The 18535-nt window shown below is 50.5% G+C and overlaps 1 protein-coding gene across 1 annotated transcript in view; it reads right to left on the bottom strand.

Annotated features, from left to right (window-relative positions):
• The window catches only part of STK40 (serine/threonine kinase 40), a 45776-nt gene extending 30091 nt beyond the window's left edge, over nucleotides 1-15685 (bottom strand). The window contains exon 1 of the mRNA XM_049774845.1: nucleotides 15496-15685. The gene's annotated coding sequence lies outside the window, so the exon portion shown is untranslated. The remainder of the gene's footprint in view (nucleotides 1-15495) is intronic.
• Between the last annotated feature and the right edge of the window lie 2850 nt (nucleotides 15686-18535).

The raw sequence follows: 18535 nt of genomic DNA, 5'->3' as shown, positions 1-18535 counted from the left end.
GCTGAACCAACAGTCAACTTTCAACATATAACCTGGTCACACTGAAGATTGTCTTGCACAGGTTAGTGAAAGCCAGGGGGAAGGGTCACAATGTCCCCATTAATTCAGGTCTCTGGAAGCCAAGGAGGAGGTGAGACTGAGGGAATAGCACTCAAAGCCCTGCTGCAGTAGGATCAGAAGAACCCCTTTGTGGGTACATGGCTCCCAGAGGCAGAATTGGAACCTCGAGCTGGTTAATCTGGGCAGGCTTGCCCTGAGTAGTTATAGTTAGTTCAGTCTCATATGCCCCTTCTGGTCTCTACCCCAAGCTATATGGTAGGAAACGAGGCAAGCGATCACCAGGTCTGCCACCTGGTGGCAACTTCTGGCAGGGCATCTTGGGAGGGGCAGGGCCTCACAGGTGATGGTATTTAGTGGGTACTAAGGGAAGGCTTTAGGAAAGGGTCTAGGAAAGGAAGACCCGGACCCATCTCTCAGAGCCCAGCTAGCTGCAGTTTCTCTTCCATACATGGTCTACGTCCTGCAGTCTCTCTTAAGTCTGTCGTCTCTGCTTCTGATTTGGGATGGTCTTTGGGTGTGTGTGGGGGTGGGTGTGGGTGTGTATCTTTTTTTGGGGGTGTGTGTGGTGTGGTGTGGGGTGGGGTGTGTGTGTGTGTGTGTGTGTGTGTGTGTGTGTGTGTGTGTGATGTGGGGTGTGTGTGTGGTGTGGTGTGGTATGGTGGTGTGTGTGTGTGTGTGTGTGTGTGTGTGTGTGTGTGTGTGTGTGTATCTCCTCAATGCCAACCTTATGGTTCTATGTACCCTGAAATCCAGTTCCACCAAATGACTATTCCCTGAGAGTGCAGGAGTATCTGGCGTGGCCCCATCCCTGGTGGTCTATTTTTCACACACATTCTCAGGCTCCCAAGAACACTGCTCCACCCTTGGTGTGAGAACCACGAGTTTTTCTGCCTCGCTTTCTGGGGTTATGGTCCCCCATGAGTAAGCAACCCGGATTCACTTCTGCTTCCCTGCACTCCCCCCATTAGCTAGCAAATTGCTGATTTAGGAAATGCAGACTGGACAGAAGCAGAGATACTCAGTGAAAGGTCATGGCCAGAGGGGCACCCAGGAGAGGTGAAACAGGAGGCCAAAGTGATAGTAAAGAGTAGAAGCACTTGCCTTGATTGTAGCCAACCGGGTTCTATCCGTTGCACCCCATATAGTTCCCCCAAGCCTCACCAAGAGTGATCCTTGAGCACAGAGCTAGGAGAAAGCCTTGGGTAAGTGGGTACAGCCCAAAACCAAAACAAAATATAAAAGAGGAGTGATTACTGCTGCAGATAACTGGACTGGGAAAGGCATTAGGGCACATCAGTCCAGGAAAAGGCCCAGGTCAGAAATGTAGGCCTGGGGCCGGAGAGATAGCATGGAGGTAAGGCATTTGCCTTTCATGCAGAAGGAAGGTGGTTCCAATTCCTGTGCCTGCCGGGGGCAATTTCTGAGCCTAGAGCCAGGAGTAATCCCTGAGCACTGCTGGGTGTGACCACCTCCCCCCCCCCCAAAAAAAAAGAAACGCAGGCCTGAGGGGCCAGAGTGATAGCACAGAAGAAGGGCGTTTGCCTTGCATGCAGCCAACCCAGGATGGACCCCAGTTCGATTTCTGGCATCCCATATTGGTCCCTGAGCCTGCCAGGAGTGATTTCTTTTTTTGGGGGGAGGGGTTTGGGTCACACCTGGCAGCGCTCAGGGGTTACTCCTGGCTCTACACTCAGAAATCGTTCCTGGCAGGCAGGCTCGGGAGACCATATGGGACGCTGGGATTCGAACCACCGTCCTTCTGCATGCAAGGCAAACGCCCTACCTCCATGCCTCAGGAGTGATTTCTTAGTGCAGGGCCAAAAGTAACCCCTAAGCACCGTCAGGTCTGACCCCCAAACCAAAAAAGAAAAAAGAAAAAAAGAAATGCAGGTAGGCCTGGGGTTGACCTGAGATACTTTTGCTGCTACAGTGCAAACCCGGTGAGAAATTAAACACCTTAAACAACTTGCCCAAACTATGCCCAACTTCTCTGGGCAAAGGGTCAGTCGGCCCTCTTTCTGCGAAACCCCAGCAAAACTTATTCTGTAGCAAGCTGTGAGAGTATGTGTATAAATGCCAGCTGGCCCCTTCCCACTCAGACAAGTCAGTCCCCTGGCCTAGTGTGGAGACCCTTCTGCAAGTCAGAAAATTCCACACCACTCTTGTTTTCCCCAATAAAGAATTTGCTGAAGAGATAGTACAGCAGGTAGGATATTTGCCTTGCACATGGCTGACTTGGGTTCAACCCCTGCCACCCCATACAGTCCCCCAGAGTCCATCAGGACTGATTCCTGATTGTAGAGACAGGTGTAAGCAATGAGCACAGATACGAGTTCCTCCATTAAAAAAAAAAAAAGAAAGAAAGAAAGAAAGAAAGAAAAGAAAAGAAAAGAAAAGAAAAGAAAAGAAAAGAAAAGAAAAGAAAAGAAAAGAAAAGAAAAGAAAAGAAAAGAAAAGAAAAGAAAAAGAACTTGTGGCATAGCCATGCAGCTATCTCCAGATGGCAAGAAATGATGAGTCTGGGGGAGAGGGAGCGAAGCCTGGGAGCAAGATCCACTGAGACAGCCCAGGGCCCTGCTTCACCCACCAGATCCTCCATTCAGGAACATGCCCATTCCCTTGGAAATTCCCACCCAACTTTGGATGAATTTCAAACTCTGCACCTACTTACATAGTCACAAAAACTTGTGCATAAAGCACTTATTACTTCTTATAAAGAATGTATGACTAGGGGCTGGAGAGATAGCATGGAAGTAAAGCATTTGTCTTTCATGCAGAAGATCGGTGGTTCGAATCCCGGAATCCCATATAGTCCACCCCTAGCCTGGCAGGAGCGATTTCTGAGCATAGAGCCTGAGCACTGCCAGGTGTGACCCAAAAATAAAAACAAACGAACAAACAAACAAAAGAATGTATGAATACATGTCTATAATCATCCTGTCTCCCAAAACCAAAACACATTTCCTAGGAAAAAACTGAGGCTCAGGGTCAGAGAAATGGCTCAGTGGGCTGACTTAAATGTTCTGCATGCAGGAGACCTGGGGTCAATCCCTGGCATCACATGGTTCCCAACCACTTCGAGGAGCAATCCTCAGACAGAGCTGAAAGCAGCCCCCATCCCTATCCCAGTAAGATACAGATAAACTGAGATAGCTAATGTGACCTGGTTAGTGGGCTGAAACTTGGATGTGCAGACTTCCCAGCTCCCTATGCAGGACTCTAATTCAGGACGCTATTCAATGGCCTTTTGTCCCCAAGGTCGGCCGTGCTCCAGGGATGCCAAGCTCAAAGGAGACAGTGCTCCAAGACTTCCTTCTCATAACCATTCTCCCAGAACCAGGGGGTAACCAAGGCCTAGAGGAGGAGAGCAGGGGAAGCTGGGGAAAGCAGAACTGCAGGCCTAGTCAGACTGACAGGAGCTCCCCAAAAGGAGACACATGCAAGGCTGGGCTTCTGAGGTGTCTCCCAACCCTCACCAGTAAGTGGTGACTCTCCATTCCCCAAACCAAGAACTCTTTGAGCCATTACCAATGTCCCACAGACTGGTCTCCACACGAAGTAATCTAAAGAGGCAGGAGGAATCCAAGCCCATGATACTGAGCGTTTCAAGCCAGGACAGGACCCACTGCCTACTGGGTCATGTGAACCTGAGTCTAAACTTCAGCTTGTTATTCTATGTCCCTGGGTCAGTCATTGACCCCCTGTGAGAATCAACAACCCTACCTGGGCCTCAGTTTCCCTGTCTGTAAAACATGGGGGGCTACCCAGTACACACTAAAATGCTCCCTGTCAGTCTTCCCATTCAGTGAGGGGAGGGACCCCTAACCTGTGGGGTGGGCTGGGGGAGGCCCTATGCTTCTCACTGTTATTTGGGGCCCCTCTATGAGTGAGTGACAACTCCCAGAGCAGACTTGAACCCCATGTTTGAGCCACCTCCCTGTAAGTCACTGGTGCTGTGTGCATCATGCCCAGGATGGTGTGGGGGAAAAGGGAGGTGGATCAGTAATGTTCCCCACCCCCACTTAGCCAGGGTGACCTGGGACAGCCCTCCCCCTCCACCCCTACCCCAGTGGCCACAGCACAACTCAGCTTGTCATTCTCTAAGAATTATCATTCTCTAGGCTACTTCAGGGCACTGTAACCCCAGTCACCCAGGCTACAAGGCAGGGGTGCCCTTCTGCAGTGCTCTCAAGGAGGGTGCTCCCGCTGGCTCTCAGGCACAGAGGGTGCCCTGCTTTCAGGCGTGGATGGGGGCGAGTACCTGTGGCAGCCAGAGAGGAAGTGACTCAGCTTGGGGAAGTGGGTGGGGCGCTGAGAACTGGCTGCTCCCCTCACACATCCACACAAAGGCAGGTCTCAGGGCTCCTCTGCTGAACTACAATGAACTGAAAACACAGCCTGGGTGCCAGCAGGGGCCCAAATATCCACTGCCCCCAGGAAGTGGGCCCAGCTCTCATCCCTTGCAGGAGTAAAGATTCCCACACTAGCTTGTAGGACCAGCTCTGCCTTCACCCCCTGCCCTGAGACTGTGCCCAGAGGACACACTTCAACCCAAAGTGGGAGGGGGACGGAGGAAGGGCAGGGGTTCACCGAAGCTGCTTGCCAGCCTACCACCAGCTTGCCCCTCCCAAGCGCCTCCGGAAGCAGCTGATGTGACAACAAGAACTCCGTCACCATCACAGTGTGTGGGTGTTGGAGGAGGAAGGGGGCAATCTCTGAGCTCTTCCCAGATTGCGGCCTGGGATCTCCCATCCAGTTGAGCACAAGGCTTGGGAACTATTCTGGACTGGGTATTGCCTTCTGCTATGTAGAGTAGGGAGGCCTGGGTACTCAGGTCCGCCTGCCTTGACGCTCTTAGCTTAGAAGCAAAGATGCCACTGGTGGGACCCTGGCCTGAGCCCAGGATTAAGGCCCCTCGGTGCAGGCTACGAACTCTTGCTGTGCAGTGACTCAGGCCAGAAAAGGCCTGTGAAGGGTCCCCTGAGGAATGCAGACTCCTGCCACCCACAATGGCCCAGATTACCGAGGAGCAAGCAGCAGGCAAGAACAAGCTACAGGCCAAGTCTAAGAACCCCTTTGTGTCCACCCCGTGATCTGGATTCCACATTACTGCGCCCCGCAGTCACTTTACCTCTGGTGAGGACACGCAGCCCTGAGAACAGCTGGGGGGTGTGGGCAGCACCAGACCAACCTTCAGTTTTTTCCGTTTCATTCCAGCTTTCAGAGTGACAGGGAACGGGAAGCCTGCACCAGGCCCAGGTGCCTGTGATTCTCTTTGTACTGTTTTTAACAGCAAAAATCATTACAATCTTCCTGTGAGAAAAGCAATTTGGACTGGGGCCAGCAACCTGCCTTTCCTTAAGTGCCTGGAGCAAAAATTGAAATCAATTTCACAACTTGGACAGTAAACAATACAGTGGAGCCCCTACTGTATCCTTGCTGTTGAGAGCTGTGGTGGTGGCACAAGGGCTGGGCCCACAGAGGGAGACAGCTAGATCTGACATCGGAGTCCCTCACTTGCTGGTGAGATGGGTGGGCACAGGCCTCACCTGTTCTGAACCAGAGACTGATGAAAGGCATCTTAGGCTTTTGTGAGTCTCACAGAGCAAAAAGCACAGAAGGACAAAATCAGCCCACTACATTCATTGGCTCTGGGGTGCTGGGTCCACTGCAGGTCACAGTGCACCTAGACAACACACAATTGACCTTATCTACACACACCAAGGTTCCCAGTCCTTATCTACAGGCACCAAGGTTCCCAGGACGACCATGTGCAGTGCCCCCCAACAACCTAAGCAATAAATTCAGGCAAACCAGCAGAAACACTTCAGATTAACTTCAGAATGTGGTCAATTCTGAAGCTTTTGGCCTTTGGGTGTTTGGAAACCTTTAAGGGTTACTATAATTTTCATGGCCCCCACATTCAGTTGGGCAAGCCCATAGAAGAACATGATCCCTTTTAGTAGTTAGGGACACTGACTCCCATCTATGACTGATGTTTCCAAAAGAAAAGATACTGGGGCCAGAGAGAAAGCATGGAGGTAAAGCATTTGTCTTGCATGCAGAAGGATGGTGGTTCGAATTCGGCATCCCATATGGTCCCCCGAGCTTGCCAGGAGCAATTTCTGAGCGTAGAGACAGGAATAACCCCTGAGTGCTGCCGGGTGTGCCCCAAAAAAACAAAAACAAAAACAAAAACAAAGGGGAGATACTGTCACCAGGGATGTTGGAATGATCCAGATTTAGGGGTACATGGCAAGAACCATAAGTACAACTGAGGTGAGTGGTTCATTCTTCTGTTTGCTTAAGAAAGATAGATTTTCACGGGGGCACTAAGTAATATTTTTTTCTGAAAATGGCTAAAGGTTGAATAAGCATGGAACCCTCTGACCATTTTAAAAATTTATTTAAAGAAAACGCATCACAGAGTTGCCATAGTTGATACCTCTGACAACTTTTTAAACATTGGGGAGTTCTGAAATAGCACAGCAGGTAGGGCACTTGCCTTGTATGCGGCTGATCCATATTTTATCCTGACACCCCAAATAGTCCCCTGAGCCCTATTAGGAAAGATCCCTGAGTACAGACCCAGGAGTAAGCCCTGAGCACTGCCCCCACCCAAATATCTAAAAATGTCTAAAACCAAGGGACTAAAGAGATAGCACAGGGATAAGGTACTTTATTGAAGAGTGAATCTGGGTTCGATTCCCAGTATCACATACCATCCCCCGGAGGTGGTAGATCCCTGAAAAGAGTTAGAATTAAGTTCAGAGCACTACCAGGTGTGGCCTAAAACAACAACAACTACAACATCATCATCATCATTATCATCACCACCATCATGATCATCATCATTATCATGTCTGAACCCACTGGAACAGGATGAAGTCGGGTAGCTGGTTTGGGGACCCTTTAGACTAGGTGCCCTGCATCCTGGGCATGTGTGTGCTGTGGGACTGTGGGAGACACATGCCATACTCTTGATCTGCCTCATCTCTCCTTGGACACTTGCACTATAACCTGCAGTAAGGAACACCCCTGACCACCTACAACCCTGGAGAGCTCCAATCTTTCCAAGAGGAGACCTTAAGATTGGCTCCTCAGGAGGCTTCTTGGAGACACTCAGATGCTGGCAAAGTATATACCTGGACCTCACCTGTGCTACACACATTTCAACACTAGGTCCTGAGTATAGGTCCAGGGCAAGGCTGGCCCTGCAGCAGTCACACATAGCTCTAGCCTGACCCTCACTGCTCTGTCTGCAGTCAGGACCTCACATCCACTTTAAGGAGGAGGTGAAGGTTGGAGAGACAATTTGATGTGTGGCCTCCCTAAGCTACAAGTGGCAGAACTTAAGCCAGGTTTGAGGTGAGCCTAAGTTCTTACCTGGTAGGTGACATGGCTGAGTGTTCTTACTACGAACAGGGCCAGGGGGCAGGGACTTGTCAAGACAACTTCCGTTCTCTGGCAGAGGAGATGACAGCAGCTCTGTCACTGTCCCTTCCAGCTCTACTACTCTGTAAGTCCAAGATTCCATGCGGGCTGGGCTGGGAGACACATCAGTGTGGGCTGGAACCTGACGTGGCCACTGCCTGCCTGACAGGCACAGGTGACTTTACCTGTGCCTGTCACCTGGTGCTCTTGAGCACAGACAACCCCTTCTCCCCTAACCATGAGTACACCAGAGATAAGGAAAAGGACTGAAAAGTGGAAGCTATTAGAGCTAGAGTGATAGCACAGCAGGTAGAGGGCATTTGTCATGCATGTGGCCAACCCAAATTCAATTCTGGCTTCCTATATGGTCCCCAGGAGAAAGGAGTAAGGCCTGAAAACTGTCATGTATGAGCCAAAAACCAAAAGAAATTTTTAAAAAGTGGTGGGGTCTTTTTTTGTGGGGATAGGGGTAAGCTTTCCCAGTGGTGCTTGGAGCCCAGCCTGGCAGTGTGAGCAAAGATAAAACAGAGCAGCTGGGCTCAGGGGTGCTGGAGAACTGTGTAGAGTTGGACACTAAACTTAACGAGTTCCAGCCCTTTGAGCTAAATCTCCCCAGTCTCTCTCCTTCCTTCCTTCCTTCCTTCCTTCCTTCCTTCCTTCCTTCCTTCCTTCCTTCCTTCCTTCCTTCCTTCCTTCCTTCCTTCCTTCTTTCCTTCCTCCCTCCTTCCTTCCTTTCCTAAGCTAAATTCCTTCCTTCAGAAGAGACCACCTTAGAAGAGAAGTCAGTATCCCCAAGAATTCAACCCCAAGACCAAGAGGTCCACATCTGAACAGGAGAGACTGCTCAAATGAAGCATGTATTTTCCATGTTGGGGCCCCAGCTCAGTCCCCAGCATCATGTGGTGTCCTCAGATACTAAGTTTGAAGTAACTTCTGATGTGGCCCCAAGATACAGAGAAAACCAAACAAAACTAAAACCAAGTCCCCCGTTAAGCAATAAGCAGCAGGAGTCTGGCACTCCAGACTGAAAAGTTGCCCAGAATTCTAAGCTACACCAGTTCCCAGCAGCTCCTGATAGACTGAACCAACCTCTTCCTGAGAGGATCTGCTATCCCCTCATCACATTTCTCGAATTGGGTCCAAACCCAAAGGCAACTGATAGTTTCCCCAGCCTACACTTGCCAATCCCAATCAATCAATCTCTCACACACACAATCAATCCCAATCAATATCTCTCTTTTACACACATAGACACACACACACACACACACAGAGCTCTGATCTGAATGTGCCTTTCTTGGTTTGCCACCTACAGTCTTTCTAGAGTATCTCTGAAATCAGACCAAAAATTGCTGTGCTAGGTAAGTGCTGAGGAACCTGCTCTCACCCAGGACAGACTGCCAGAGCCAGAGAGAATGAATGTCACCAGCCTAGGCTTCTGCAGAAAGGGGTGGGACAGGGCCTCAGCCCAAAGAGGACCTCTGCTGGGAAAAAGCAGTCCCATCCAGTTTAGTAAAAGGAGGTCCAGTTCTCCATGCAGCACCAGTACAACCCAGGGGGCCAGAGCACTGCAAGGGTGGCTTGTGCAATCCCCAATACTGCAGGGCCCAGGCAGTTCTAAATCCTCAGGCCCTTGTATTGAACTGTTGGTTGGCTGGGTAAGAATCACCACTCAGGAGCGTCTAACATCTCAAATAATAGAGGGATCTAGGCCAGGGATGTAGCTTAGTAGTACAGCACTTGTCTTGCATCCTGAGGCTCTGAATTTGGTCCCCAGAAACAAAAACAAAAAACAAGCAAAACAAAAAACCCAAACAACTAATTAAAGGGAGGCTAGAAAAAATATTAAATAAGAAGAACAGAGAGATAGCACAGCAGCAGGGCATTTGTTTGCCTTGCAAGCAGTCAACCCAGGACCAAAGGTGGTTTGAAACCCAGCATCCCATATGATCCCCCGAGCTTGCCAGGAACGATTTCTGAGCAGACAGCCAGGAGTAACCCCTGAACGCCACTGGGTGTGGTCCCAAAACCAAAAAAAAAAGAATAGGGGCCGGAGAGGTGGCACTAGAGGTAAGGCATCTGCATGCAAGTGCTAGCCTAGGACGAACCAAGGTTCCATCCCCCGGCATCCCATATGGTCCCTTCAAGCCAGGGGAGATTTCTGAGCACAAGCCAGGAGTAACCCCTGAGCGTCAAACAGGTGTGTCCCCCCAAAAAATAAATAAATAAGAAGAATAAAAGATTCAGGGCCAGAGCAATAGCACATTGGGAAGGGTGTTTGCCTTGCATGCAACCAACTTGGGTTCGACCCCCCAGATTCCCATATGGTTTCCAAAGCACCGCAGGAGTAATTCCTGAGAACAGAGCCAGGAGTAACCCCCTGAACACATCTGGGTGTGGCCCAAAATCAAAAGGAGAAGAAAAGGCAGTACCTCCTCTGGAAGGTCTCCTGTGGCTCCCTAGGGTGGGCAAAACTACATGGAAGCCAACAAATAAGCAAAGCCTAGCATGAACAGCAAGTGACAGAGACTAGTCCAAGTCCACCAAAGCAAGCTTGTCAGGTAAGTCATACCTATGAGAGGGTACAATAGCACCAAAATATGATCCCCCCCAAAACAAAAACAAACACAAAAAATAAAATATGGCCAAAAAGTGCCTGAATTAATGGGAAAAGTCTGAGAGTCAAAGCAAGCCAGACTACTCTGCCCCTTCTTGGACCTCGGTTCCAGATGCTGAGAGGAAACGCTGACCTACCGCGAGCCCTGAGCCACTTTCCAGGCCACAGTCTCACCTGAGCAGAGAGGAGGAGAAACGCTCTGGTTTCACTGCACTTTCTCTCCTTACCTTCCTGGCACCACAAACACAGGGACATAGCTCTGAAAACCTCTCCAATTCCAAAGGGCTGATCGGAAGCCCCGCCCACCGACACACCCCTCCGTTCGGACCAATCAGATTCGCGTCAGGCGCTGCTCTCCCGCCCAGAGCTGGGGGGTTGGGTGGGGGATAGGGGAGTATGACAGCTGCTTTTCACCTCCAGGAGAGTTTTGGGTGAGCTCCCTGGGCCTCCTGGAATAAGTGAGCAGAATCGAATCGAATCGAATCTCTAAGTCCCTCTTACAGGGGGACCCCGAGCAGGCTCTCTCCCCAGGACCCTCTGGCTCTCCCCGGACTGAGTCTGCTTGGACAGAGTAGACATTTTGTTTGTTTTTTTTTTTGGTTTTTGGTTTTTGGGCCACACCCGGCGATGCTCAGGGGTTATTCCTGGCTGTCTGCTCAGAAATAGCTCCTGGCAGGCACGGGGGACCATATGGGACGCCGGGATTCGAACCAACCACCTTTGGTCCTGGATCGGCTGCTTGCAAGGCAAACACCGCTGTGCTATCTCTCCTGGCCCCATTTTGTTTGTTTTATTGAAGCGCTCAGGGCTCACTCCAGGTTCTGTGCTCAGGGATCCTAGTGGTGAGGCTCAGGGGGACCATATGGGATGCCAGAGATTGATTGAACCTGGCTTGATTGCTTGTAAGGCAAAAACCCTACCTGCTGTACTATTGCTCTGCCCCGCCTCCCCCAGGTTCTCTTTAGGGTCACCAGGTGGCTGAAGAACTTAGAGCTTCTGCAGACTCAGTCATCTGAGACTCTAGAAAATTGCTAAGTTCACAAACCTGGCCAAATCTGGACAGAGAAAAAAAGGGTGAAGAAAGGGAGCTCTCTGTCACCTGACCAAAGTTGGCAGGCTACCACCACACTTAGCACTCAATCCTCTCTCCTAGTAAGTCGAGGGATTGAGAGCACCTGAGTGGTGGACTTTGAGGCCATCTTCTCCAAAGCACTATTGGTCACTGATTCGTCAGGCTCACCTGCCATTATTGGTTCTCCCTTAACCCTCATTTCTAAATCCCCACAGCATGCAGGGCCAGGCATACTGATCAATGGTAGAACACTTTCTTGCTTTATACATGAGGCTCTTGGTTTCCTAGCACTATCCCCCCAAAAGAATTCCAAACACTACCAGAGTTCATTTTCCCCACCAGTTCTCTCTTCCACTAAATTGCCTCTGGCCTGATTCAGAGCCCACAACATCCCTCCAGAGGGACTTCAGACTTCTTCCCTCCCCAGTCCAGTCTGCACCACAACCAAGGGACTCATGAGAACATGAAGGTTTGAAGGTTTGATCGCACTACCATAGCTTCAAACTAAGCATCCCATCTTCAAAAGTTCCAGCATGTTAGCATGGGGGGGTCTCATCTTGGCATGTCCCCAGTCAGGTTCCTTTACTGCAGAACTTTGAGGAGCTTCTAAATCACACCCATCCGCCACTCTCCAGGCCTGGGCTGGAGACTCTGCTCTCCTGTTTGAGTGCTGTGCAAACCTTCAGAAAATTTCACCCAACCTCAAAGGGCAGCCCAGTTGACAAGGACCAGTTCAAATTCTAAGGACTTCCCCATAATTCTCCCTTCCTGGCACACACTCTTTCCTTGCAGTTACCACCTAACTACACTCCATGGGTAGAGGTACAGGACCTTCCTATTCATCCTTCAGAGACCTCTGGATCCTGTACAATGACATCCCTGCAGTGCACCAGTGTGGGATTGGAGCTGCCACAGAGAGTGGGAGCAGTGCTCCCTAAGGCCACTGACTCCCATTCCAACAAGGTCTCTCTCTCTCTCTCTCTCTCTCTCTCTCTCTCTCTCTCTCTCTCTCTCTCTCTCTCTCTCTCTCTCTCTCTCTCTCTCTCACACACACACACACACACACACACACACACACACACAAGGGGACACCACAGAAGAAAATTCAGAATCCTTTTCCTTCCATGTATGCATGAAAATCCACTTTTTTTGCCTCATGAGTTCTCTTCTTTGAGAGAGCTGAGCTGAATCACCCACAGGGCAACCCTACAGACAGACTGGGTAAACTCCCCACAGATTGCCTCTTCAGAGAAACTATAATACAGTTCTGTGATCCTGTGATTCTTTGGACATTTCTGACAGCTCAGTGGAACAGTTCTAGTTGCCACTAATTGCTTCAACAACTTCTCGGATCTTCTCTTATGCAGCCTGTATTACAACTACCACTTACCAAGCATTGGTGCCAGTGTGTGCCAAGTATTCGACCTACATCTTACTTCATCTTCATGAATGCCCTCACAGGGAGGGGCTCTGCCTGTCCCCGTTTTAGAGAAGAAACAGCTGAGCATGAAGAGAGTAAGCAGCCTCTGGTAACTGGATGGGCTGGGATTAGAACCCAGATCTGTGCCAGCAGAACCTAATAAGTTCTTAATCACTAGAGTCTGCTGCCTTAAAGCAAATCAGAAGCACAGAAGCACAGAGGAGCAAAAGTACCATTCCCTTGCAGTTCAGAATTCTGGACTGCAATGTGGGCACAGAAGCCAAGGGAGCCAGCCACGAGGCAGGGGGGTCTCTTCCTTCTGAAATAATCTCTAGGCTTCTGATCTCCCTCTCGTTCCCTACTGGAACTCCAGAGAGCTCAGTCCAAAACATATATTCAATGGGTCAATGCTCTGTTTAAAACCTTTTTCCTGGAGGCTGGGATAAAAATACAGTGGATGGATGGGGCCGGAGAGATAGCATGAAGGCAGGGCATTTGTCTTGCATGCAGAAGGGCAATTCCGGCATCCCATATGGTCCCCAGAGCCTGCAGGAGCGATTTCTGAGCATAGAGCCAGGAATAACCCCCTGAGCACTGCTGGGTATAACCCAAAAACAAACAAACAAACAAAAAAAAAAAAACAGTGGATGGGGGCCAGAAAGATAGCATGGAGGTAGGGCGTTTGCTTTGCATCCAGAAGGACAGTGGTTCAAATTCCGGAGTCCCATATGGTTTCCCAAGCACTGTCAGGAATGTTCCCCACGGGCCCGAGAGATAGCATAGCAGTAAGGCTTTTGCCTTGCACGCAGCTGATCCAGAACGAATGGTGGTTCGAAACCCAGCATCCCATATGTTCCCCCCAGCCTGCCAGGATTGATTTCTGAGCACAGAGCCAGGAGCATCCCCTAAGTGCTGCAGGGAGTGACCCCAAAAAAACAAAAACAAAAAAACGGGGGGGGGGGTGTCCCTAAGTATTGTTGGGTGTGACCCCAAAACAAAAGCAAAAATATCAACAAAACAAAACAAAAATATAAAAACAAAACCCTTTTCCCGGTTCCCTGTTGCCCTGGGCATAAAATCCCAAACTGCTAACTGCTAAATGGCATTTCTTTATCCACCCAGACTGCCTTCCCTACATCATACGCCTTCTTGGCACCAGTGAACAACCAGTTTATTCTGGAATAAACATGAGTGCTCTGGTCTCTCTACAGCAGGATACCCATCTCTTTCATTCTCAGCTCAGCCTCCTCACCCTTCTAGAAGTAGCTCCAGGAACACTTCCTGCCAAATCTTCCAAGGTACCTTTCACCAACTCAGAGTAGTAGCTTCCTTCAGTGATCTCCCAGCACCCTGCTCTTGCAATTGTGAACACTGTGTTACTTTTTTTTTTTTTTTTTCAGCTTTTGCACCACACCTAGTGCTTGAGGTCTCAGGGGACCATGCAGGGTCAGGACTTAAACCCCTGCCTTCTGCATGTAGAACATGCACCTAGCATATTGACCTATCTTTCCAGCTTCATTGCTAGCATTTAAAAACTATAATGTTTACAAGTCAGTCCATGAGCTTCTTGAAATAACATTTTACTGAAAATTTACTGAACAAGTATCAGATATGTTTTAGGTGTTTTGTGCTTTTAAAATTTTTTTCTTTATACACTGTCATATCTCCCACCCCCTTCTATAGCTGAGAAAAACGAGGCACAGACAGGTTAAAGGAGCCCAAGGTCACACAGCTAGAGAACTGCAGAGCCAGAATTGAGCCAGAGAAAGTCTAGCTCCAAAGCCCACTCTCAATCCCTGAATCAGTCTTCACATCACCCATTCAAAACATTGCTGTCCTCATGTGGTCGATGAATGAATGAATGAGAGCTGCCTCTTGACAGTCTAGATCTGACAAACTGGCCTAGCAGGGCCATTAAGGAACTGCACAAGCACTGTTGACAAACAAGGATGTTTTGGGGCTTGACAAAGACGTATTCTGTTCTTCCTTATCTCAGGCAAAACTGAGCCAGAGGGAAAGGCGCCCAGCCCAGAATGACTACCCTCTTCCCACCAGTCTCAAAAAAAAAAAAAAAAAAAAAAAAAATCAAGCGAAGCCAACCGGTTTCCTCCCCTGACTTGAAACAGAGCAAAGTCTATCCTGCCACAGAAGGTAGCTGTCATCTCTTCCTTCCGCCAACAAACGGGGCATGGAACCCAGGGAGGGAGTGGGGGTGGAGAGCGAATGCGCTGCTAGGGAACCCCAAGGCTCCAACCGCTGGAAGGGAAGGGAAGGTGGCCTGGGAATGGGAGAAGAGGCCTGACACGGCAGGGCAGGGCAGGGCAGGTGCCACCCCAACCGCAGCAGGAAGGGGTGCTCCTTGGGTCTGACAGCCGGCCAACAAAACGCAGTATTGACGACGACGACGAGCAGGTAGGTTAGCTCTGCCCCGCACCTGCGAGCTTGGGGGAGGCGAAAATTCCCCCAGCAGCGGGGGGAAAGGGAGTCTGGAGGCCTTCTGGGGGGACAGAGGGGACACTCCTGCGAGCTTCCAAGTTACTCTGGGGATCAGGAGGGAAGTCTGAAGAGGCAGAGGTTGTCTCCTGGGAAATGCCGGTGAGCTTTAGCCGCCGGGGCCTTCAGGAGCGAGCAGAGCGTCTCCACCGCTCCAGGCTGGCAGTGCCCCCCTCGCCGGGCACGGCCGTCCCCAACCCCGCCGCCAGAGAAAGGCGAGACCCCGGGAGAGCCGGCACCGGCTGCGATCGTTTCTTTCACGCCACGAGGGTCTGGGGTGGTCACAGCCGGCCACGGTCACGGCCACGATCACGGCCACGTCACGGCCACGGCCCCTTGAGGCCTACCTCGCCCACCGCGCCGCCCCGCCAGCCCCCGCCCCGCGACCCCCGCCCTCACCTTCCCCCGGTGCTCAGCGCTGCTCGCCCATAGTCCGTAGCCCGGAGCCGGGGCTGCTCGGCGCTCCGTCCCGGGAAGGGCCGGAGCCGGGCCGGGAGGAGTCTTGGGGGAGCCTGGGAGCCGCTCACCGCCGCCTCCCAGCGCAGCCACCCGAGCCGCCACCGACGCCGCCGCCGCCTCCCTCCATGGCTGCGGCGCCGCCACCTGACAACGGAAGTGACGCAACGCCCACGCCTCCGAGCCCGAGCCGCGGCCCCGCCCACCCCTCGCCGGGACCCGCCCCCGACGGGGCTTCGGCAGCCCCGCCGTGGTAGAAAGTTAGGGCGCCATCTTTACGAAGGGCGGAAGCGCTCTGGCAAGCGGCGGGAATTCCCATCGAGGATTGGATCGAAAGTGGAGCTTTGGGCGAATTCTGACGAGCGATTGGAGGTTGGTATATGAAGGGGGCGGGACTTATTGCTTTATCTGTGTCCGCGGTAAGGTGAGGGCGGAAGTCCCGCCCCCGCCTCCGCCTAGACGCCACAGAACCTCGTGTGCCCTTATTACGCGCTCTCCTGGTCTGGTGGAGGGAGGAGGAAGTCTCTGGTGGTTGGAGGGCTAGCCATTGTGTTTTGAAAAGAAAAATGAAAAGGAAAAAATGGCTCTTCCTTGACTTAAGTCCCCACCACCACTATTTCTCCGTTTCTGGAGTTCTGTTCTGTAGTGAGCTTGACAGAAATGACAGAAATTCCTCACACCGCCCCCTTCCTTCAGGGCCTCTGGCCATTGTTGAAACCTCGCTTTAATTAATCTGAAAAAAAAAAAAATCCCGAGATTCTTGAGCAGGGACATTTTGCATTGAACTTTCTACGAACGATCCCAGCCCTCTAGCCTCAATCCCTCCTGCCAGTTTCGGTCCCTTTCTCCTCCTACAGCGACCACGCCCTCCATGAATCAGCTTCTTGCACCAGCGGATGAGCCCTTTAAAGGGATTGATTGCATCAGGCTGGTGAGTCACTTGGAGCCCTCCGAGGGCCTGGCTTCCCTCCTTTGGCATGCAGCAGCAGCTAGAAGGGCTCAGTGGCAGCAGCAACCGTCGACCTCGGCTTTATGTCTTTGTCTCGGGCTAAACCAGGATGCTTGCTTGCTGCCTGTCAGTCACCCAGCGTCCCCTTTTACTCTAGCCACATGTGGGCGCCACGTCGTGAAGCCTTTGTGCAGAGATGGGTTTTCCTAGGGCGTGTGGCCAGGCTCTTACTTACTTTGGACACATTTGTCATCCCCACACAGGCAGTGCCCGGGCATGAGTTGGTGTGAGTGAGCCTGGCAGTCTCCTAACTGGTCCACCTCTTTGTCTCTGCCTGGTGACGGGGCTGACTAACAACAGTCATTCAAGACAGCTCCCTCTGCTGTGTCACACCCTGTGCAAAGCATGGCAGAGATATCAGCATTCGGAGTTTATTAACAGATAATATTTAGAGTTCTTTTTTACTGTTTGTTTTGTTGTCTGAGAGGGTCCCATCGTGTGATGCTGGAGAGAGGGACTGTAAAAGGGTCCGAAGTGGTCCACTGCTCCAATTCCCAAGGAAGAGACAATCAAACATGATATAAAAACACACGGTATTTATGGCATTTATTTATCTTGGAGCACTCAGAGGTTCCACCCTCTCCTGAGGCAGCAGGTTCGTTAGTGGAACCCCCTCACCCCAGTCAGAATCTATCAGTCTACTCCATTGGCTCACCAACTGTTAGAATTCAAAACAACTTTGGGGCCAGAGAGATAGCATGGAGGTAAGGCATTTGCCTTGCTTGCAGAAGGATAATGGTTCGAATCCCGGCATCCCAGATGGTCCCCCGAGCCTACCAGGAGCGATTTCTGAGCATAGAGCCAGGAGTAACCCCTGAGTGCTGCCAGGTGTGACCCAAAAACAAAACCAAAAACAAAACAAAGAATTCAAAAAAACCAATAATGCAATTGGAAAAAGGTGCAATTTCTTAACATTCCCAACACCCCCTGATGTCAATCAACCTAGCCCACATCCTGGTGGTCCGTGAAGATATGGCCTGTTCCCTTTGGGAAAGTGCTGATCTGGCAGGACGGTGATTGCCTTCCCATGGCAACGGGTTTGTCATCTCACAATGTTAGGGTGGACAAAGAAGGCCGGTTACAGGGAAATTTCGTAAAAGGTGAAAGAATTTATGTAATCTGAAGAGAAAACAGTAGTATACTAGGAAATTTAGATGCCCTTACACTATAGCAAGCCTTTAACAGAAGCGAGAAATAACATTAAAGCCCATCTTACTATAATTTTATGCATATTCCTTCACACTATATGTCTTAATAATTCTAGCAGTACCCCTATTATTCTTTTTTTTTTGGGGGGGAGCCACACCCAGTGATGCTAAGGGGTTACTCCTGGCTATGCGCTCAGAAATCACCCCTGGCTTCGGGGACCATATGGGTTGCCTGGGATCGAACTAGGTCTGTCCTGGATCTGCTGCATGCAAGGCAAACACCCGATCGCTGTGCTATTGCTCCGGCCCATACCCCTATTATTCTTTAATGCTTGATTTAAAATCATGTTTTCTAGTGAGTAGTTACCCTCTAGTTGAAAATATGTAGTCATTCCTTATCTTTCTAGTCCAGCTGTTAGCTAGCCAGACCTACTCTGAACAGTGAGTTGTTTACTGCTCGCTTGTCAGGGCCTGTAATGGCAAGAGGCCTGAAATGACAGAGCTTGTGTCAGCTAAGAATTCTATAAGCAAGCAAAAACAGAAGCCAAAACATGGAAAACTTTAATATATCATTTTTCAAAATGCACACATCCAAAGCCCAGTCTAACAAGACTACTCTGAACCAAGTACTCTGTGGATCATGCTGTGCAAAGATTCTATCAAGGACTCTAGTCTTTTCTTTTTTTCTCTTTTTTTTTTGGTTTTTCGGGCCACACCGGTTTGATGCTCAGGGGTTACTCCTGGGTAAGCCTCAGAAATTGCCCCTGGCTTGGGGGAACCAAGGATGCCGGGGGATCGAACCACGGTCGTGATCTTTCCTTGGCTA

This window comes from Suncus etruscus, chromosome 6, assembly GCF_024139225.1.
Source record: "Suncus etruscus isolate mSunEtr1 chromosome 6, mSunEtr1.pri.cur, whole genome shotgun sequence".
NCBI classification, from domain to species: domain Eukaryota; kingdom Metazoa; phylum Chordata; class Mammalia; order Eulipotyphla; family Soricidae; genus Suncus; species Suncus etruscus.
This window is presented reverse-complemented; position numbering and strand designations above follow the sequence as displayed.